At 37.9% G+C, this 23,753-nt stretch overlaps 1 pseudogene; it reads left to right on the plus strand.

Annotated features, from left to right (window-relative positions):
- LOC123786433 (uncharacterized) overlaps positions 1-23,753 on the plus strand; it is a 570,278-nt pseudogene that overhangs the window by 480,331 nt on the left and 66,194 nt on the right.

A 23,753-nucleotide genomic window follows, 5' to 3' on the forward strand; every position in this document is an offset into this window, starting at 1 on the left:
GGATGATTGCTCTAGGAAGAGTTGGTTAAAATGCAAGAGGCATTTTTATGCTATGGTCAGTCTATAAGAATAATATCAATAAATGTGTCTGTATACAAATGGAAATGCTTTGATGTTTCTTAATTAAACTCCTGATTCTTTGGCTACTCGAAGTCGGAAAAGAAACAGAATAGAGACCTTGCTAAACATGACAGGCTTTCCATTAGGAAGTCTGAAAGACCCCACCTAGAAACAGAAGCAAAACTCGAAATGGAAAGTTCTTTAAAACAACTGAAAGCAAGTCTCTACATTCTTATTCAAATGAAAGTAATTTCCCTGAAAAATAGAATGGAAAATCACATTATGGTACATTTATACGATAGAAAAGTACACAGACATTAAGAAATAAACTAGCATGCACACAATATGGGTAAGTTTCACAAACATTCTACTAAATGAAAGAAGTTTGATACCAAAGACTGCTTTATATAAAGTTCGTTTATATGAAGTTCAAAAATAAGGAAAAAATAATCTTTGCTGATAGAAATCAGGATAGTGCTCAATTTGTGAGGCTAATGATTAAGAAATCATCAAATCACCTTTGTGTTTTTGCGGTGCTGGTAATCTGTATCTTGACCTGGGTGTCATTTACAAGGGGTTATTTACATCGTGGAGAAGAAAGTAAGAAGTGTACTCTTAAGTTCTATGCACTTGTCTGCATGCATATTAAATGTCAATAAAAAGTTTTCCTAGAAGAAAAAACAACAACCTGGCATTCAAAAAAGCCTGGAAGAGGGGCACCTGGGTGGCTCAGTCTGTTAAGCATCTGCCTTTGGCTCAGGTCGTAATCTTGGGGTCCTGGGATCGAGCCCCATGAAATAAATAAGTAAGCAAGCCAGCCTGGAAAGAAAAGCACCAAAGTGCCAGAAACAGTGACTATTTTTGTGTTCAGGAATCAATAGTAATTTCTTTTTACCTTTCTACTCTTTTAAACATTCTAGTGTTTAGGATCTATATTCCAAACTCTATTTTAAAAGATACCATTGTTATTGCTTTGCAATTGTCTTTTTCTGAGACTGTTTAGGAAATATGCCCAAGGATCTTTTTTCTTTCTTTTCTTTTCTTTTTCCTTTTTCTTTTTTTTTTTAAATGAAGGGTTTCATTTCCATTTTCAGTGGTAGAGACAATATGGGCCAACTAAGATGGTATCATAGTTCCGTTGGTGAAAATCACACCTTCAGACACAATTGCAGTGTGAGCTGTGAGGACCTTCTGAATGGGGGCAGATGCCAGGAAGGAAGGAGAGAGTGCTCTTGCCCAGATGGCTGGGGAGATAATCTTTGCAATGACAGTAAGTCATACTGGAGAATTAGTAAAAGGGTAATGAGTTCTTTACTACTGGTAAATTACTGTGATGTGTTCTCCTTTACACGTGTTCTCCCAAAAATGTTTTAAAAGGTAAGCAGTTGATATGGTGAGAAACTAATTTATTTGTTGTGCATAAAGAATGCTTATGAAACGCTAAGGTTTTAAACTGAACATGTGATTAAAAGGGGAGATTTTGTGTTACCTGGGAAACTTGATGTGCTGTCTTTTGTTTATCCCTGGAACATAAAAGTTAATAAAGGATCCTAATATTCTAGGCCTATAAAAATCCCTCCATTTAAATAAATCATTAGGCCCTGGCAAGCTATTCCCAATGAAAAAAAAAAAAGAGTTTGTGTTACAAAGTGCAATTAATGGAACTGCTTGACTGCTTCTTTTTGTCTGTTTTTTTTTCCTTTTCTTTACAAAATATGTTAACATAAGCCAATGACACTTTTAAGTTTTTTTATGTCCCTCATGCGAAAATATCAAAGATTTGAAAAATGATACCTTGAACACATCGTTTCCTTTACATTTTAAATAGAGGTACACTTGCAGGAAAGAAAACTGCCAAGTACTGAAATCAAAATATATTGACTGTTTCCTCTTTCTCTTTTTAAATTTACCTTATACATTTTTTTTAACAAAATGGTTTTCTTAGTTTTTGTGATTACTTTGAAAGATGATATGAGCAGATTTTCTTTTGAACCCCTTGCATATAGGAAGAAAGATGACAAATATTGTTTCTGAGACAGAGGCAAAACTTGAGTCAGAACATGGTGAAGTATTTACCAAAATTACTAGTTAGGGTGTTGAGGATCTTCCTTAAGCATCCCTCTGATCATGTTTCTGTGCTGCTCAAAAAACTTCAAGGGTGACCCATTTCCTGCTACATAAGCACACACTTCTAATCTAGGAGTGGCAACCATGTACAATCAGGCACTCATAAATCTTTTTCTCTTTTTATCCTAATCACGGCTTTTTGCTCAGCTTCTCATTTCCAGCAAACTAAACTGCTCACTACTTAACGTTTTGCATTTTTCAGCTCTGTGCCTTTTGCTGAACTGCCATCTTTGTCTATTGCTGCTTGTTGCATGAAGCTTTATTTGATGGCCCCAGTCTAGCCACAACTGTTTATGTTTTTGGTGGGTTTCAAGTCACTATCTCTCTCTCTCTACACTGAATTAGAGTTAGCTATCTCCTGTTCTATCTCCCTTACTAGACTGAGAGTTCATTGGTCAGGTACCAATGTTTCCTCCAAACTGAAGGCACCCAGTGCATGAATAGACAAATGAATAAAACTTGGTGTTGAGACACCCAGCTATATTGACCTGCAACTTGACGTACTCAACTATATACGATTGGGATCAAAAAATGTGGTATATGACTATTAGGAAGTAAATACTTCCCTTAAGTCAGTTTCATTAATAAATGTGCATCTTCCAAACCCTTGATTTCTCACATGGTAGCATGTGAAATTAAACTAAAAACCTATCTCAAATACATCAGAATAAAACATCTCTGATACAAAATTAACATAGAAATATTGAAAATGAACTTGTTGAAATGAAGATAAGATGACCTCTTCTTTAGCTCTGGAAAACCTTGCCATAAGAATTCAAAAAACTTACTACATATAAATTAACAGTGTAGATCTCAACCAGTGTTGCCCGCTTATTTCTTTCCTAGCCCTTTGTTTTTCTCTGTCCTTTCCTTCTCCTTTGCATAGTATCTTCAAGCTTAAAAGAAAAGAAAAAAGTCAATAAGGAGCCAATTTTCCATATTAGTATCTGGAGTGATGTGGGTGGATAGATAGAGGAGGTGATGTAAATATAGTTTTACAATATTTCGCCGATTATGATAAAATGCCAAGTAACAATGGTTTTCTGAAATCATCTCAACAGCTGTATTTACTCAAGTTAAACCCAAGTCACATTTTTCCCAATTTATTTTTTAATAGAATACTAAACACTTCCTAGGGGCGCCTGGGTGGCTCAGTCCTTAAGCGTCTGCCTTCGGCTCAGGGCGTGATCCCGGCGTTCCAGGATCGAGTCCCACATCGGGCTCCTCCACTGTGAGCCTGCTTCTTCCTCTCCCACTCTGCCTGCTTGTGTTCCCTCTCTCTCTGGCTGTCTCTCTGTCAAATAAATAAAATCTTTAAAAAAAAATACTAAACACTTCCTAAAGAACCAACAAATCAGAGAAAACAGTTGTTTGCTTGACATCATCAATCTTTCACAATGCAAACTACCTTGGGTCCTTCAAGACAGTCTTAGCTGCATTCATTCCTAGTTAAAAATACATGGCATTTTTTTTTCTACATTTTATTCCCATTTTTCAAAATAGAAGGTGCCATTTGTTTCTCATTAGGGTTGGTGACAGTTACACAACAAGGATGTCTGGGTAGCTGTGACAATGTGAGTGTTAGAGTTTAAGGAACAAGGTAAATTTTGCATGTGAACCTTGTTATCAGTTCTTCAGTGACCATCATTCTAATTAGCTGCATCAGTAATTTGCTCCCAGGAATGATTATTCCATCCAAGCTGGAAGCATTCTGCTGACTCTTTCTGGGTCTGAGAACTAGAGATTTTAATTACCCGGTATTCATTCTAATAGAAAGACAAACTTCTTTCTCCATTTGTATCATGGGTATATTACACTGCTATTCACTTTCTCTACTTTCTTCTTAGCTTTTTCCCCAGAGACCCACGGGAAAGCATGTGGCAGCATCTGTGATTGTCAGAATGGAGGCACCTGTGATCCCCTGAGCAGTGTCAGTGGCCCCCACCCTGAGGAGTTCCTGGGAAAACCTGTGGAAACGGTAGAAGGTGGCTAGTGCTGGTCACGTGTCATAACTCCTTAAGTTCTTGAGGTTTCTAATAGGGAATAAACGAAATGAAAATTACACCTGGGGTGCCTGGATGGCTCAGTCAGTTGAATGTCGACTCTTCATTCTGGCTCATGTCATGACCTCATGGGTCCTGGGATCAAGCCCCTTCTTGGACTCCCTACTCAGCGGGGAGTCTGCTTGAGGATTCTCTCCCTTTGCCCCTCCCTCCACTCACTCTCTCTCTTTCAAATAAATAAATAAAAATTTTAAATGAAAATTACATCTGTATTTTTCAAGGTGGCCTTTTCTGAAGAAGAAAAAAGGCCGTATCTATGTATACAAGAGTACAGTTGCTCTGACTGATGACATGTGTATCTAAGTATGATAAATCTTGGTACAGAGACTTTTTTTCTGCTGAGCAAAAAGTTGAGATTGTGTGTGTAGATTTGGACATAGGAACTAGGGGGAATTTATTTGCTCTGCATAATAAAAAGAAGAAAAAATGGAGCTCTTCGAGAAAACCAGGGAGGAAGAGAGATGAAAATCAGAGAAGCAAAGGAGAGGAGGGAGAGGGGAAAAGACAGGAGAAATGATGGATGAAAAACTCACAAAATACCTACGAGTGCTGTGTGTGGATTTTACATGGAAACCAGTGAAAAGGCTACATTTTCAGCATGAGCAGATAGAGCACAAAAATAAAACTGCTTGTACAAGCCCAAGAGTAGAATGCAGAGAGTGAATGAAGGTAAAAGTCTTTGGGGACTGTCAGCAATCCTGGGGAGTTTATTGGATTCTCTCAGATCACAGAACCGGGGACATGGAAACCGAGTTTACTTCCCTCTCTGAGTGATGTAGGAAGACTCCTGTTGGCATCCCAGTTATTCATCCCCCTGAACGATGTTTATTCACTTATTCAAAAGATACATATGAAGTGGTAGCAAGGCAGTGTGCCAGGCATTATGATATGGTAATGGAAAAGATGAAAAATAAAGAAGACTCTGGTCTTTCCATGTGGAACTTATATTCAGAGCAGACATAGGTTACAAATGTTGGTAGGTATTACAAATTAAATAATAATGTGTGCTTAGAGGTCAGACTAGGAGGAAAAGGCAGACTGTGTGAGCCAGGAAGCAACTTCTGGAAAAGTAACATTTAAGCTAAAGGCAGAAAAAGGAAGAGACAGAGACGGGGAAGAGTGAAGAGCATCCCACACTGAGAGGTTTTCTATAGCTGGACTCTGGAGTGGGAAAGAGTGAGGTGAACCAAAGGAACCCGCAGAAGGTCAGCTGGTGGAGCAAAAGTCAGCCAGGGAGACATGAAAGCACCCGAGGTCAGCTGGCGCAGGGGCCCATAGGTCTTGTTAAGTTTGGAGTTTTTAATCTGACAGCAATGGCAAGTCATTGTAGAATTTTAGACAAAGGATATGGAATCCTATCTGTAGCTTTAAAAAAAAATCTCTCTAGCTTCAGTCCAATTACCTTGGAAACATCTTACCTTGTACAATCTCCTTATTCCATATAACAACAGCTCTCACCAGTTTTGCATGTGGGTTATTATTTGCTTTGTGTGTCTTTTCGACCCTCCAGGAATCCCCAAAAGGATTCTTTGGGAAGAACTGCAAAAAGAAATGTAACTACACCAACAATGGCCATTGCCACAAGGTGTGTGGTGCTTGTATGTGTGAGCCAGCGTGCTATGAGGGGTTTTGTCATCTGAGTAAGTCCCGGGCAATAATTTGCTCTCTACATGATGGGGTGCCTGTGTGGCTCAGTTGGTTAAGTGTCTGTCTTCAGCTCAGGTTATGATTTCAGGGTCCTGGGATTGAGACCCAAGTCTGGTTCCTTGTGCAGCGGGGAGCCTGCTTTCCCCTCTCCCTCCGTCTGCAGTTCCCCCTGCTTGTGCTCTCTCTCTCTCTGCAAAATAAATAAATTAAATCTTTAAAAAAAACAATTTGCTCTCTACATGAAGCAAGGAGGCTCAAAAAGTACTGAAAATTTGTTAGACAGAGAAAGAGGGTAAAAAACAGCATTTTATATAGTCATATATATGATGGCTTAGTTCTAGTCTTTATTCAGCTTCCTGACATTATAGAATCTAGATTTTGATGAATGAAAGAAAACTATTTCTGAATTACTTACATTTTTTTTCTAGTTATTTACCTTAAGAGAATTTCAGTTGTTGGACATTTGACACTTTCTGGGAGTTGAATATCAAAAGCCCAGAGCTAGTTTCTTTAATTTCTGTTCTAATGCAAAGTGATATCATTCCCTAAAATTTCCAAAACAGGCTATTCTCTTTGCATTTTGACCATCAATCACATTTTACAAAAGATGTGAGAAAATGCAATCACCAATAAGTACTTCAGTGCATCAGTAGCTTTTAGGATTTCTCCCAGTGGATCAGCACCAGACGCCCACCACCCCATCTTGAAGCTGTGTGCAAATACCTGTGAGCCTACAGTAATCTCTACCCTGTTCCTCTGCCTGTTTCACATTCCCTCCTCTGGAAATTCTTCCTTCGTGAACCCCAGTAATGCCACGACCTGTTTTTTTAATAACCTACACCTTTTAGAGTCTTATATTGTATTTTTAGTTGAATGTCCATGGACCTTTTCTACTTTATAAAAAGCTGTTTCCCCTTGGAAACAGAGAGTAAATTGTGAATACTCTAATAAGAGAGCCAGTGAAGGCATCATAGAAAACTGAACCTGGGTCACGAAGAAAGGTTAGGCTTGAATAAGCAAAGCAAAAGGGAGGAGAAAAGGCATGGGTAAACGTGAACAATGCAGGTGTAGATAGTGTGTACCAGAATATGCCAGGAGAAGAAAACTCACCTAGAAACAAAGATAGCATCATTTCTATTATTGTTCCTCTAGGGTCACAAGACACACCCCATTTTTAGTAATAACTTTGAATAATTTATAAGGTAATATCAGATGTTTTGGCAAAACCATTTAAATAATAATTCATCTGGTCAGAAATTCAAAGAGCAGATGGTGGTGGTAGTGATGGTGGTTACAATATTGAATGTGACCACCTTTAAAAAAAATACATGTTCCAGTTCTCAGGATTCTTATTGCTTAAACTCAAGGCTTCATTGATTAATGCCACTTACCTGGCCCTCAGAAGCTAGAGTTTGCAACCCTGTATTAGTTTTCTAGACTTGTTGTAATAAAGTACCACAAAGTAAGTGCCTTAAACAACAGAAATGTATTGCCTCACAATTCCGGAGCTAGTAGTCTGCCATCAAGGTGTTGGCAGGCCGTGATCCCTTTGAAGGTGCTGGGGAAAAATCAGTTCCGGGCCTCTCCAGGTTTCCCATAATTCCTTGGCTCTAATCCTCACAAGGTGTTTTCGCTGTTTGAGTATCTCTGTGCCCAAGTTTCACCTATTTATAATGACATCAGTCTTATCAGATTAGAGACCCATCCCACTCCAGTCTGACCTCATCTTAACTAATTGCATTGGCAAAGACACAATTTCCAAGTCAGGTCACGTTCTGAGGTACTGAGTGTAGGACTTCAACATATGAGCTTTGGAGGACACATTTCAATGCATAACGAACCCTGGCTTTGGATTGCCAAAAGAGTTTACCTTTCCTTTTTTCTCTGCATATTTTCATAGTTATATTTCTTATTATACCCAATTGTCATATTTCAGCATTCCATCATGTCTGAGTTGTTCCCTGAACCACTGTTCTATATGCTAAACCAGGAAAAGTCAGGCATGGAAGCCAATCCAGGGAAGGGAGTGCTCTGGAATGAGCAAGAAGAGGCCAGCAAGGAAGATGAAAGCTCTGAGAGAGAGACCTGGGATTTTGTTGGTCTGGGAAAGGACTCAGAAGCCACAGAAAGGATGAGAGAAGGATCACATTTTATCATCCAAATGGGACAATATTAACAGTGAAAAGGGGCCCTGTTAATAAATCTGTTCTGCTTCAAGGGTAACTCTGTCCATGGCAATGGGGACAAGAATCACCCTACGTGGTAGTATTATAACCACAACTTTAAATTATCTCTGCTAATAATAGCAGATATTAGCAGATGCTAATAATTTCCATCCAGCAGAAAGTCAAGTGACTTATTTTGTTTTCTCCAAGCAGCTTTTGACAGCAAAGCCTCTACAGGCATAGAATGCAATTACCTTGAGTTTGGAGATTACCTGAAGGATCTTGATAAGTCCCTTGGACATTTATAATGGGGGAGGAAAAAACATGTCAGGTTTTGGAAAAGGAATTGAATTACTACAAATAACTCTTCAAAGACAGAACTAAGGGTATGTTTTCCTAAATGCAAAGGTGAGACTTCTTCAAACTAGAATTCCTGTGCTGACTCCCATCCCTAAGACTCAACAGCATGGGGAAAATAATGAAGGAAAGGCAAGCACCATTTGCCAAAAATGTAGCCAAGAAAATGCTGCTGTCACGATGAAAGTTATGTGTAATATACATGATGTAAAATTAGTTCGGATTACCACATCATAAAAGGGGATGGAAACAATGGTAAGCTTTTCCGTCAGTGCTTGTCCATCATCTTGCTGTGGCACAATGAATATAGGGCCTGGCAGACCTTACCAGTCCTTGGAGAATATTAACTATGGGCACCAATGGAGCACATTGAGAAGCAATTTCTCTCCCAGAAGCACCAAAGCCTTTTAAGTAGTTCAGGCTTCACTGTTCACATCCAGTTGCCAAAAAATCAAATTAGTTGCCTGCTTTGAAAGACATTTTTTTTCTTTCTTTCTTCTTCTTCTTTTTTTTTTTTTCTGGCAGTCAGGATGATCCCCTTGTTTTCCCCATAATCAGGCCCCGCAGAAAAACATGCCTGTACACTGACAATGTAAAGGAAACAAAGCATGGTTTTCAGGTGACCAGTTTGCCTCAGTCTGCTTGCAGCCTGTCCCAAGGGGGTTTATGGATCTGGCTGCTCTTCAGAATGTCAGTGTGTGGAGGAGAACACCCTGGAATGCAGTGCCAAAAATGGCAGTTGCACCTGCAAATCTGGTTACCAAGGCAACAGATGCCAGAAAGGTACAATCTGATGATAAATTTTCTTTCTTCTCTAATAACAATGCTCAGCCTTTGTTCGGCACCGTGTGATCATTAATTAGTTAACCCACCAGTGTCCTCAGGAGATGGGTAAGCTTTATTAATCCCCTATTTGCAGGCGAGGAAACTGAGACACATGGTGATGAAGTTATTTAACCTTGTCTTCTCAGCCTCTGCTGTTAGCTGTCCCCTGGCTAGCTTGAGCAAGAGAAAAAAGATCCCATTGCAAGAGAATCTTAAGAAGATTAAAGCTGGCCAATCACCTCTTTGGGCTGAAGTAATCAACCAAAGGTACTGCTAGCTTCCAGGGTTAACGAATTGTTTTCTTTATACCTGAAGATAGATCATTCAAACAAACTCAATTCAAAGATTCTATCCATAAAAAAGGTTTGGAAATTTTAAATAGGGTTATCAGTATCTCCTTTTTCAAATTTTTGAGTATTGCCTAAGTATTTTTAACAATCCATAAATATAAAAGTTTATGTACAACAAAATTCCAATTATAAGTAACATATATAGATATCTATGTTTGTACATGCATATAAAATTTGGGAAAATGCATTCTGCATTGAGTTTGTGGACTCATGGAATGCTTCTCCCTAGATATCTGTCTACATGGCTCTCTCAATTTTTCACAAAGTTTTCTGTCATTTTTTCACTGAATCTTGTCAGTCCTGCCTTACTTAAAATTGCAAATTGTGAAACTCCTTGAATTTAAAAAATTTTTCCGAAGTCATCTTCTAACATACTATTCTTTTTATTATTATCATCACATATTCCAATTATTATCATGTCTAATATTTATTGCCTATCCTTCCTGCCAGAAGCTCATTCTCATGGGAGAAGTTTATCTGTCCATTTTGTTCACCGAAGTATTCCCAAACTCCTAGAGCAATCCTGACATACAGGAGATGATCAATAAGTATTTCCCTAAATGAATACATAAATGTGCATGGTTCAGTTTTTATTCTTTGTACATTTTTCTCATGTTATTTATAAACATAACATATACACATCCCTCATGTATTCTGAATTAAGCACTTGTTACTATTTTTTTCAGAGGAAATTATCATAGTATTGTTTTTTCTTTCATACATAGCAAGACTGAATAGATAACAAACAAAATTGTCAAAACTAATGCACAAGTGAACTCTTTGCTTTTGAAGTAATCCAAAGGGCAGTCTTTTTTTTTTTTTTTAATCAGGAGGAGCGAATAGGTGAGAAAGGAAGTGGTCATACCATTGCATGCACTTACAGAGACAGGCCCTGGGATTGAAGGTTGTCTTTCGCCTTCAAGTATTACATGTTGCTTCTTGCATTGTCAAGTTCAGATAGTCTGCAGGGTTTTTCTGGAGCTAACAGAACAGGAATAAGGGTCTTACAGGTTGTCCTGTGGCTATCGAACTGTACGTGAGCAGCAATGTCCCACCTAGATTTTGTGGAGAAAGGACTATTTATGTAGCGGGATTGTGACTTTCTAGGCAAAGAAGAAAAGAACTTAGGGGAACAGAAGCCTGACGTAACACAAATGTTTAACATCATATAAGAGTAGGTCCCATGCCAATCTGTAAACCTCCTCCTCTTTTAACTGATTTTTAGATGTAGAGTCAGCCCTTTATTCAATAACCCGCTTAAGGAAGTCATGCCCTGGAAGTCAAGCATGAGGTAACAATAGCGTATACACACACCTGGGTAGATTTAATTTATTCTGATAACATTTTCTTAAAGCAGCTGCTGAATATACTATATTGGAAAATGCTTCTGAGATTCCCACTGTGAAGGAAAATGAGTTGAAAGTATATGTAAATTAGCAAAATAGAGAGGTCACCATAATCTCTGGAAAACATATTATTTTTCAATCAGATAACTTCGTCCAATTCTGATATTTTTGTCTAACCACAAAATGAAATTATGAATCAGAGTGGAGCGGGTGAATGGGATCGCCATGATTGGCAGTTGAAATCAAGGCAAAAAGAGCTCTTGAAGAGTTGTGCATGATGAAAATCAGGCCTGTTGTTTTTCTTTATCTTTTTTAAAAGAGTGAAGTAGCCCAAGTGCTCCTAGAGCCAGACATATCTTTAAAAAATCTTAACTCTAGACCTGTGTCTAGATTGCCGATGAATAGTTAATTAAAGACTGCAAATTGTTTCAATGGCGTTAACGAACAGTGCTCTCCACAATCAGCACCAGGCTTTATTTAGCCCATCAGCAATGACTTCTAAGAGTAGAAGAGCTAGTTTCTACATCAATCTGTGAAAGAGCAAAAAAGAGAGGGGGAGAAAAAGACAGCCAGTGTCTTTGCCTTATTTTGATTAGTTTGTAGCCTGTGGTATTTTGGACCCTAACTGCAGGCAGATCTCTAAAGATGGAGGACTCTGGTCCAGAGAGCCCACCGAGTCCATCTAAGGAGGCCTAGTCAACCCTTGTGTCATCATTAGGAGGATAGATTTTTGTTACCATAGTTCTACGCTGGATGGACTTCAAATTTTGAGTTCTGGTGGGTCTCTAAAAGCAAGTGAATTGACTTGAAAGGTGCTAAGCACCTAGTATTAGAGCCAAATTGGGTGTGTGGGCTGAGTTTCAGTTCCAAAGGCTAGAAGATCTGGGTTCAAATCCTAATTTTGCTGTTTATTAGCTGGATGACCCAAAGTAAGTCACTTTACCTCTCAGAACTTCAGTTTCTTATATAAAAAGGCCATAAAGCTGCTTATATCACATGGTGGTATTTATGGAAATGTGAGCTCATTTATGTAAAGTGCTTGGCACAAAGTAATGATCAACTGATAATAGCCAGGAATGGTATGAACATCCAGAAAATGTTGTAATTCTGTTATTCAGAGATTCCTCCCAGGACGAGAAGATACTTCACAGCCCAGCTTGGACTGATGCAACTTTCCACAATTGTCATATGTTTGGGAAAGCTCCCAGGCTTTCCTTGTATTCAAAGAATGCTTTCCACCAGGTCTCTAACTCCAGCGGTTTCAATGGTGGGACAAACAGGGGAACCTCTAACTGAGCCCACACAAGGCCTCGCAGCATCTACCAGTTCAAAGGGCATTCAACAAAGCACCACACGCTCCTCTTCCCCCACTTTATGCATTGCACACTTTTATAAAGTACACAAATTATAAACCTCTGGGGTGATTATTCTGGATTACAAAAGAAATAAAGACTGGGACAGGATTCAGGCAATAATTTGGGGACAACTTCCCAAGCACTGCACCTCCTAGGCTTCCTTGACAAATTACATCTCATTTTTAGGTTTCGTTCTATGCAAGCTGCCTCCAAAGATATATATCAAAATTGCTTCCATTGTTACTGTCTGAAAAACCACATTTTCAGCAAAAAGTCACCTCTGTCTCTGTGTTTCCAAAGTGACAAGGTTTGGCATCGTGTTGATTTCTTTGGGGAATATTTTTGGAAGTGCTGTAAATCCGTGGAGGCTACTCAAATGTGGTTTTCCTTGCAGCTCAGTCACACGCAGATACACTCACATACACCACACGTGCATGCGCGCGCACACACACACACACACACACATGTACACTTTTCCAACCCACTGAGGTGACAGAAGAAATCAGGGGGCATCTTGAGATTCATTATAACCCTTAACTCCTTTCTTTGTCTTTTTATTTTTATTCCACAAGCCTGCTTTGCTGGCCTCTGGGGACCGGAGTGCCAGTTCTCCTGTGGGCCCTGCGAGGATGGAAGTCAATGCAACAAAAAAACAGAACTGGAAACTGTGATTGTCCTCTTGCTTACACAGGAAAAGCCTGTACTATACATAAGTTATTAACCTAGACACAGCATAACCAACAAAGTGAGTAAAGCTGTTAGCTTTATAAATGCTCTTTTTTTTCTAACTGCTCTATGAAATATTGTGTTAGGGTGTATTTCAATTATCTATTGTCATGTAATGAACCATCCAGGTACTTTGTGGCTTAAAACAATGATTTATTATTTTTTGATCCTGTGGGTTAATAAGACGGTTCTTCTGCTTTTAGCTCGTAAATAGATCATCTGGGAACTCGGCTTGACCGGGCTTCTCAACCTGCCTTTGCTATACACAGCATTTCCACAAGGTTAGTTTGGACTTTCACATAACATGGCAAGATCAAGACGACAATCCAAGAAGCAGCATCCTAAAAGTGTAAAACCAGGAAGCTATCACATGTCAAAAAGCTTAGCTTCAGAAGCCACATGTCATTACCTCTGCCAATTTCTATGCGTTAAAGCACGTCCTAAGGCCAGCCAGACACAAGGGGAGGAGAAAAATTTTAACTTCTGGTCAGTGAAACAGCAAAATCTCATTGCAAAAGACCTGCAAGTTTGGGAGATGTAGTTGGAATCATCCTTGGAACCAATGTACCACAGTATATTATTTCAAGTTATACTGGAAGGCACTTTCAGAATCTACTAGACTGTGTTTACCATTCTTGTCAGAGAGGGAGAAGATTATAGACTCATAAAAAGTGATCAGTTAAACTGAACCTGCTTCGAAGAGCTGGTGGTACTACTACCCTGTTATCTTCCTTTCTGTTTGTGATTCTTACATAACCTCTGTTAACCCTGCCTGTGTTACCTTCTAAACTCCGCTACACTGGAACAATTTGAGAACTGGAGGGGAGCCGTAGGCTAGAAGACCATGGCTGTATTTTTTACATTATTATTTCAAAGGTATCTGAGAAGGTTAGCAAGAGTCTGTTGCTTGTGATTGTCTATGATTTTATACGGTGTAAACAATTATCTGAATTAGTTTTCAGTGCTTAGGACTTTCTATAAACCAACAAGCAAATAAAACCAGAAACTTAAACACAAACATAAAATGTAACAACAGGATAGTATTTAGCACTTAGCTAATCATCTCATCATTTGGGGGAAATGCATCACTGCCACTAAGGATAACCCTCAAGTAAGAGCAATAGGCTAAGGTCTTTGTCTGACGATTTTTCTGGATATAACTAGATGTTTTTATTTTAGGACTGTCATTCTGGCACTGTTGACAAGCATTTCAAGCAGCAGTAAAGTTTGCTGGAGCAGCAGTTGGCTATCCCTAACTTACGTTTTTGCTTAAAAAAAAAAAGCTTAAAGGTAAGAATTTACATATTCAAAAGGTAGTTACTAGCTATTTCGACAACGAAGTGACATTTTCTCTTGTCTAACTCAACTTTAATGGAATAATTATTAAGCAGTTAGTGATAAAGTTTACACTGTTCCAATTGTCAGATGATATAAATAGACTATTTAAAAACAAGTGAAGAGACAGATAAACTGCTCATTCTTTAAAATATTAATTCTAATAGTTATGTTATGACTCTTCTATTCTAGGATTTCAAACCCCGTGAGAATATAACATGATAGTTCAGAGAGATTTTTGGTGATTAGTAATAGTATTGAAATTTATTGGCAACCTGATAAATGAGATGATGTATTGAATTGAATAGGCAAAAATACTCACCAATTCCTTGTCCAGTTCAATTTTGGTATTATATGTTATTATCTGATTTTACACACAGAGACACAAGCAAAAATTGTATAATCATCATAATAAGATATTTAGACAAATGAGTGGAACCAAAGGATAGGACTCATTAAAAATGCTTCATGCATACTCCACAAAGAAATGTGTGTGGCATTTAAAAAGGGGTTTGTGTTTGAAAAAATGCATACAACATTTTTCTAAATATCCTGTTATGGTGCTTACAGAATTTAAAACCTAGTTACTTTGCATGATGAACTGTAAAAATACTTATAGGCTATACAAGGTAATATGTTTTCAAGGCAGGAAAGACCTAAAAGCTATTTCTAAAGATATTGGCTTTATATAAATTCCAATTTCTTGTAGTTATAAATACAAATACTTGGGGGAAATAATTCTTTTTTTTTAAAGGGTTTATTTCGCTGTATTAGAAAACTATCTGCATTACGGTAGGTTGTAGTTTTCCCTACTTCCTAAACAGTGTTGGGGGTTGGGGTTGGCAGCATGGCTTGACAGCTCCTCTCACACCCTTGATAAGAATGCACCATCTGTGTGAAGGTGAGCCTTACGTATCAGGCCTTTTACCAAATAATCTGAGAAGAGGTCCCAGTTTCTTCTTTAACCCAGCACTATTTGTAATAGTAAAAAGTACAAAATGGAAACAACCTAAATACCCACCAGAAGGAGTTTGATTAAACAAATTACATAACACATGAGTGGCCTATTCTGAAGCCATTAAGATTCATGTTTTAGAAGAATGTGTAATGTCAGGAGAATTGACATTAATTTGACATTACATGATGTACATACAAAATTACCCAAATTTGTGAGAACATAGACCCATATATGTCTATGGACAAATATAGCAGGAAGGATAGTAGTTGTTAACAGTGGCCATCTCTAGATGGTGGGACTGCGGGTGACTAGTTTCCTCCTTTATACATTCCCATCTTATCCATATTCACTATGGCACCAGTTTCCCCCTTAACAATCAGGGGAAAGCACATCATCTCCAGACCAACCATTGACTAAGTACCTGAGTAAGATGGTTGTCTGTTCTTACTGGTGTAGCCATAACAGGGAAGACGTTTTTCCTTCAGTTCAATTAAACTTGTTGCTCTTTTAACTTGAGACTGCTTTCTCCTATTTCATATGGCATGGGTATTGAGCATAGCTTGACAGCAGCACTAAAACTCTTTTTTTTTAAGATAAGAACAAAGTACTGTTTCCTCCTCATAACTCTTCATTTCCCTTTCTTCAGCAATTCCATTTTCTATCCCTCAGTCATTTTGTTATGACTTCTCTGAATTCTACCATGTTTTTCATGAGCGTTTACACAATTGACCCCTTCACTGCTAAAGGAGAGAAGATTAGAAAGAATGGGGGAGAAGACACTAGAAGGAGGATACAAACTCCAACTAATGCTTTAAACATCATATGATCAAACATCATGAAATGATTAATCATCTTGAAATGATGATAATTAAACATCATTAAACATCATGAAAACCATATCGAATACAGGTGGGGACCTTCTGGAGAAATAATCTGGTAAATGTTTAACAACTGGTTCTCTGAAATATAAAGCCCCTGGCTTGTAGTGTTGGCTGTTTTCTACAGTGTAAGACTCCCACCTTGGTGATCTCAAGCCACCAGTGTTATGTCAACTGGCTTGCAAAATTCTTGAGAATTCAACAGTTGGTTTCCCCAAGCTGGTAGTAACAACTCCAGCATACCACCAGCTGACAGATCATTTTATTCCAAACGCAAGGAAAGATTTCTTAACCTTTACTTACCCTTTTGATATTAAGAAATGATTACTTCTCAGATGTCCATTCTACTTTGCTGTTTCTAAACAGATAACTGGTCTGACCTTTTTGGTTGAATTAAATTAACCAACAAATAGTTCCAGCCAACAAAAAATTTACTACTTAGCCAAGCTTATTTTATTTTTAAAGCAAAAATTGTTTGGCTGAACTTATTAAAGATTTAAAAAACAAACAAAAACTGTTGCATTGCTTTATGTTAGACACAGCCTCCTCAGTTTTTCTCTGGAATTTATGTGGTTGGAGCATTGACTCACATTGAGAGGAACCATGTGTTCCCTTACAGAACCTCTAAGTTATTTCCCAACTTCCTGTAACACACCTACCATAAATCAGGGCTGGCATTTCCTTTATGACGCACTATTGTGAACAAGAAGACAGTTATCTAAGACAAAAAATAAACAAACGAAAAACAAAAAACGAGTACATATAAAACAAAACAAACAAATTAAAAAAAAAAACTATTAGAACAATTAAAAGTCTTAAACATCCCCAGACATGAAGAGGTGAGACGCAATAATATGCTTCTAACCTCTCTGAAGCAATCTTAAATCTGATTTTTAAAGTTACTGTAAAATAAATTGTATTTAAATAATACATCTCCCATCCTTTCCAGCAGTGAGATGCATATCCCTTACCAATCTTGTTCTCAGCAGGCAGTCCAGCCTGATGAAGTATCAGCAAAATGTCAGCTCCCACAGAGAAGTGCGACAGTCGACACTGAAGCAGTGACAGGCCTTTCAAAAAGCTATTGTGCAAATTCAGTTTTAAGATAGGGACGCAGTTGAGGACTGATGGATATGTCATTACCAATGCGTTCATCTCCCCATTGTCTGGGAGTGGAAGGGAGTTGTTGTGCAGTGATGTAAAGGCATTAAGTTGAGGAGTGGTTAATCTGGTCTTTAGGAGATTTATCTTCCTGTTTTCAAAGAATCAATATTCAAATTGGCTGTTATTTTTTAGCCCATATCCACTGAAGGGCACCCAAGAGGGGCTCTTTCCCCTATTCTTATCACCTTCTACAATATCTCCGTTAGATCTTTAAAGTTAATCCTGTTACTATGTTATAACTCTCAGTGACCTGCTGATGTCCTCCATGGTGAAATGGAAATCCCTTCGAGAGCTTTGGGCACTAAATGACCATCATCAACCTGTCCCTAGCACCATTTTGGCCATTCTTACACATATCCTGCATACTTTACTCATTCCCCCAAGCATCATGTAGTTCTAAACTGTGGTGCCCTTATTCATTACTCTTCCCCCTAATGAATTTTTTTCTACCTTCATTTTTATTGCCTGTTAAAAGTTTTCAGGGATTTTCATTTTCTGGTATGTGTAAATAACACAAACAAAAACAAAAATACCAAATTCCTTTCTTCCATAGCCACACCCATCAGATTGTATTATAATTGTCTGTTTGCACATGATTAAAACTATCATTCATTTTTTTTATTCCTTAGCTCTTGATATATAAGAAATACTCATTAAAGATTTGCTAGATTAAATTAGAAAACATTCTTGACAATTTAGTAAGGAAGTTTGGGATTAAAGTTTCATACCCATCAAGTGAAAAAAAAAAAGAAAACATGAGAAACACAAAGTTTATGGTACTGAAAAATATTCAGTAGCCTACACAAAACCGGATTGAATTGTTAGACCTTTTAAGATTAGATCAGTGGCAAAAGGAGAGAAGATAAGCTTTAGCCATATGCCCAGCACCACGGCTTCATTGGTCTCTATTCCATTTGTGAAAGCACTTTTCCGAAGAAGATTTTTGAAAGATTAGAAGACTAACAACCCCAGAAAATGAAGTTTTTTATAATTCTTTAGCTTCCTCTCAAGATGTTAGATTTATTTTTTTCTGTACTCACCTTTAATGTATGCAGTTTTTTCTTTTAAAAATAGCAGAGCCACCTTAAGAAAGTGAATAAATGGTTCTGGCTCTTAGTTTCTGTACATAAAAGTAGTTCAACCAAACAATGATATAGAATATATAATATTTATATAATAATATATAAGTCAATGTGTAGTAAATAACAGCACTATATGGTAATGTAGGCATATGCAATATAGTGAAAATATACTACTCAAATTTCATGTAATTAAGTGCCCACTCTATGTCCACTGTGCTATGTTTTTCATCAATTCACTCATTTAATCCTCAGAACAACTAACTGGATTGATACTATTATTATCCTACTATTATAATACTACTATTATTGATACTATTATATTTTTATGAAGGAAGAAGCTGAATTTAGAAGAATTAAGTAACTTGTTGGAGGTCATGTAATTAGTAATTGAGGATTATCAGTAAAGTCCATACCAATAGTACATATCTACAAAATAAGACAATAGTTACTGATATTAAACATTGTATCCAATATTTAATTTCCAAGCCAACTAAATTTCCAAGTAGTCAAGAAGTTGGATTAGGGTTGTTCTCTTTTGGGCCCCACATCTGTAGGCTGCAAAAACATTGAGTGCCATAGCTAAAAGCATCATTGAAATGTCAAATGCCAGACCAGCTTATGCTCAATTTAACGATGGAGAGAGAATGCTTTTGTGTGTCTGTATGCAGCTTGTCCAACCTATTTCCACAGCCTAAGCCGCCCACTGCACCACATCAGTAATGATAGTTCTCTGTGGGACCTTGATACTAGCCAGTGTACCTGCCTGTCCAACTGGACCAAGCCTGGTGACAGATGCTGTAAGTCAGAAGCTGCCTGTAATAAGTCCTGTTCATCATCTAACATAAATAATGACCCAAGGAATTTCCTTTGCATTCAGCAGATGCTTAGTGGTCTCAGTCCTTTTTGTTTTTATAGGACTGTCCAATCTAACTGTTTAAAATTCTCTTTGTGTGTTAGTAAATATAGCTGGCTGGCTGCCTACAGTAATCCATGATTACATTTGTTGCTTGCTTCCCAAGCCCTGAATTGAATATCTGGCAAAGTACAAAATAAATTCTTACTTCTACAAAGTGAGTCCTCCCGAAATTCTACCTTCCAATACACATGGCTTCCAATTCACACAGCTTTCATACACACACACACACACACACACACACCACAGAACCCTTTGTGCATTGTTAGTTGGGCTCATGGTTCGCTGTGTTCTGAAATTTTTATCTACTTATGGCTGAATATTTATTTTTACTTTGACGTGTATTCATTCTAGTACTGTAATTGTTTAATATTTAAATGTAAGCAGTCTGACATGTGGAAGAATTTCTTTTCAATTTGTTTTTTTGATACCAATGTGTCTGGATATCATTGTTTCTTTTTTAAGCTAAAATCGTACAAAGGTCCATATGATGTAGATTGTCCTGAGAATTTTGCAAGTGCTCTGAAAGTGAGAAAGGTCTCAGGTCATAATACTCATTAAGTGTTCATTGTATTATTGTTTATTGTGCCTTCTGTGTACATGCCCCATTTGCGGAGTGCTATATAGGGCACTAAAAAAGATAAGGCATCTTCCCGCTCTCATGGAATTCATTTACAATTTAGTGGATGAGAAAAGTGTATAAATTACTAATTTTAATTATATTTTAAGAGAGGGTGAGATAATAGATGTGTGAGAAGAAGTTGTGATTAATCTCATGAGAGGAAATCCTTAAGGCTTCATTAAAGAGGTAAGATATTGGCCAAATCTTAAATAATGAGTAAAAATATGAAGATTTGGCTGGTGTGGAGTTTATGCCAGGCAGGGTGATGTGCAAAATGGAGTGTGACTGCATTTAGTTTGGTTGTGATGGGAGATAAAGGTAAAAGGGATATAATAGGGTTAGATGGTGAAAAGCCCCAGATGACACATTAGAAGATTCAGTCCTTCTTTTGGAAATAAATGGGGAGGGGGGTCTAAAAGTTTTTGAGGAGTAACTGAATGTGATCTCAGCCATGAAGTGCAGAACATCATTGCAGCCCTGCTCTGCTCAGCCTCTTGGTAGTTTCATTTCCCTTTGCTCTTGGACGAGGTCCCAGAAAGATCCCACGACTTTCCTCGTCACTCTCAGTTTTTATTGCATCACCCAATTAAAGGTATAGTTCTCTTATCAAAACTTCAATTCCTAATCCAATTTAAACTCGTTCCTTGGCTAGCCTAGGCCTGACTCAAGCTCAGAAGTGGGCAAGAGAGAAAGGGTGTACTCTTCACTCTATCCTTACCCTGCTCTCATCCTCCACCCTCTTCTTGGTGGATCATGTTTCAAGATGCCCTCTATGGCATGGGCAGCTGGGCTGTGGGAAAAAATTGCTCTTACAATTTGCCTTTGGTGGCAATGTTGCTCTCTGGTCTCTCATCTTCAAATGTGGGTCTGATGCCAGCTCATGAATCTCCCCCTTTCCAGAAGGTGCATCTCAAGCTTTCAAAGTGTTCTCTCTGAGACCTCTACCCAGGGCGTAAGGTAAAGGGAAGGCATTCATGGAGGGGGGACAAGGAAGGCAGCAGTTCTCTGACAACCCCAAAGATGCTGTCCAGTACAGGTCAGACCGCCTGACCTCCTTGCTTCTCCACTGACCTGTCTGTTGCATTAGGTGAGTACTTAGTTCCCTTCCTTTCCTCATCTGTAGAATGGAACTAATAGAAGACTTATCAGATTCTTAAGAGTATTAAATAGGCTAATACATATTACACCTTTGGAAGGGCATTTAGCACATAGCTATACTCAGTCAGTTATAGGATAATAAGACTTCTTCCCTTCAAGAAAATCTCTACCCATCTTTAAAAATTAATCCATAGCACTTGTTATATGCCCTCAATGTAACTGAAAAGCTAAGAATCATAAAACTATACTAACACTCCATTAGTGAAACCTGAATAAATTGCCTGGCATTCATTGGTTTGAAGTCTATTCTGCAAATCTGGGAAAATAAAAAAATTCCATTTTGTATCCTGCTATCTAGTCAATAATTTTTCAATACTCACTGTAACCTTGTGGGGTAGGTACTTTTATTATCCCCAACCAGAGATGGGGAAAGTGAGGCAAAGAGAGGTAAAGTAATTTCTTCAAGGCCACGTGGTTAGTAAGTGAGGGAGTTAGGATTAGAACCTAAGTGGTTTGATTCCAATGACTGATCTTAACAACTATGTGATGCTAGCTTTCAAATATATATATAATATATTTAAAATATATACATATGTTATATAAAATATACACACATAATATACATAAAATAATATAAATATAAAATAAAATTTTAAGAATACATATTATATGCCACAGGTTGTTTCAGTAAATAGATGTGGAAAATGAAAGATGACCGAGTTTGACAATGATTTGGTATGTACGATTTGAGGCGTGCTGAGCAGGGCATGCATAAATAATCATTAGTTGGAAAATCAGATCCTAAGAACTCAAAAGAAAGATCAGAACTAAGAGTACAGGGGTGCGAGCCATCAACATGGAGACAGATTGGAAGAGAGAACTAAAGAGAAGACACTAAAGACAAGAGCTATGAAGGCTCTGAGCAGAAATCAATAAATACCCTACATTTAAGGGGGATATACAGAAAGAGGAATCAGTGAACGAGAGCAAGATTTACTTAGAGCAGATGTTACAAACTGGCAGCCTTAGAGCTAAATTTGACTTGCAGATGTGTTTTGAATGGCAGGCAAATTCCTTTTAAAATACATGATTCAATATTTTTAAAAATCGGGAGATGTGGGAACACTGGGACCATATTCCTGCATGGGAACAAATGGCTAAAATTAGTTTGCACGCACCTCTCTAGGTGGGGCAGGCACTTTCCAGTCGGTTGTGGTTTCTACGGCTCCCTGGTGTTCACCTGCTGAGACTCCATCTGCTTACTCCTGCATGTTTCCTGCCTGGCCTTCAGGGACCTGTTTGTTACTCCTGCTTTAGAAAGGTGGGAAAAGGTGATAAGCAAATAGAAAAACTTAGAGATCCAATTCCAGAAAAGGAGGACTTCCAAAAAGTCTTTCTTAAAACAGGAGGGTGAAAGAAGGGAAGAAAAACAAAGGATTTGTGACTTAAGATTTGGTAATTAAAACACACACACACACACACACACACACACACACAATTGCACCTGTAGACTGCTCTTACAGAAAGCTTGACAATGAAGGGAACAAAATGGTTCACCTGTTTTCCTTCCCCATCAACAGAATGCTTAAAATCTTCTCTGCCTTTGCAAGATACATTATCCCTGTTGATGAATCTTATTCATTCTCAATCCCTCTCACCCTAGAAGGTCAGATCCAATGTAATCATGATAGAAAGCATTCAGAATCCATGAGAATTATTAATGTTGAGATGAAATCAAATACCTGGAAGTTTTCTTTCACATAAAACTAAAGAATGTATTTAAATAATTGTACTGATAGATACTTTGAGAAGTAACTTTTTTAACTCATTGGATTTTTCTACTGTCCAGTTTTAATTTATCCTTTTCTTTCTCCTCTCTTTTACACACACAGGCACTCATATACCGTATTTATGTCATGTATTCTAAGTCACCATTCTCTTAAATTTTAACATATCTAAAACTAGGGAGGGGCTTACAACTGACAGCACGACAGTATTTAACTGTCTTTGTAGCTGTCCAACAGTCTATTTTCTAGGACCACACTAGAGGAAAGTGTCTGTGACTACATTATGAATAATTTCTATCTCTTGGGCCCAAAAGGAGATAGAAGATTAAGAGAAAATCAAATGAAATATATATATTAATCAATTTTCAAACAGTCTAAAGTGGCTCAATTTTAAATGCCTGATTGATCATAATAGTTATTTCCGAGTTGGGATAAATTACACCTGCTGGCTTCAGAGACAATGGTGAGGCTCAGTCTGAGATGTCCCGTATTTGCTTTTTTCTATAATAAAGATGACAGGCCCAAGAAACTGGGGAAAAGAATCCTTCTGCTATTTTAAGATACAGTCGATCTTACTAACTGTGTTCTTGTGCCATCATTAATCAATTGTCTGAATGTAGAGAAGAAAGAGAAGGAAGCCTGCAGACCACTTAATGTGCCTCACTTTAGCACAACAGCCAAGAGCTCAGACTTCCTGGAAGTCTACCTTAGTGAGAGTCTCCACATAATTAATGTGTTTGGGAAGCTGACTCTGAAACTTTTCAAATGTTAGGGAAGAAGTTCCATAATATCCTTGAAATTGCCTATGTATTCCCACAAGGATAATGTGTATTAGCTATTACCAGGGAATTATATTCATTATATTGTAGACTCTGAAGTATTTCCGTTGTGGATT

Source organism: Ursus americanus, chromosome 4 (genome assembly GCF_024610735.1).
Source record: "Ursus americanus isolate L20-20 chromosome 4, mUrsAme1.1.p, whole genome shotgun sequence".
Lineage (NCBI taxonomy): Eukaryota > Metazoa > Chordata > Mammalia > Carnivora > Ursidae > Ursus > Ursus americanus.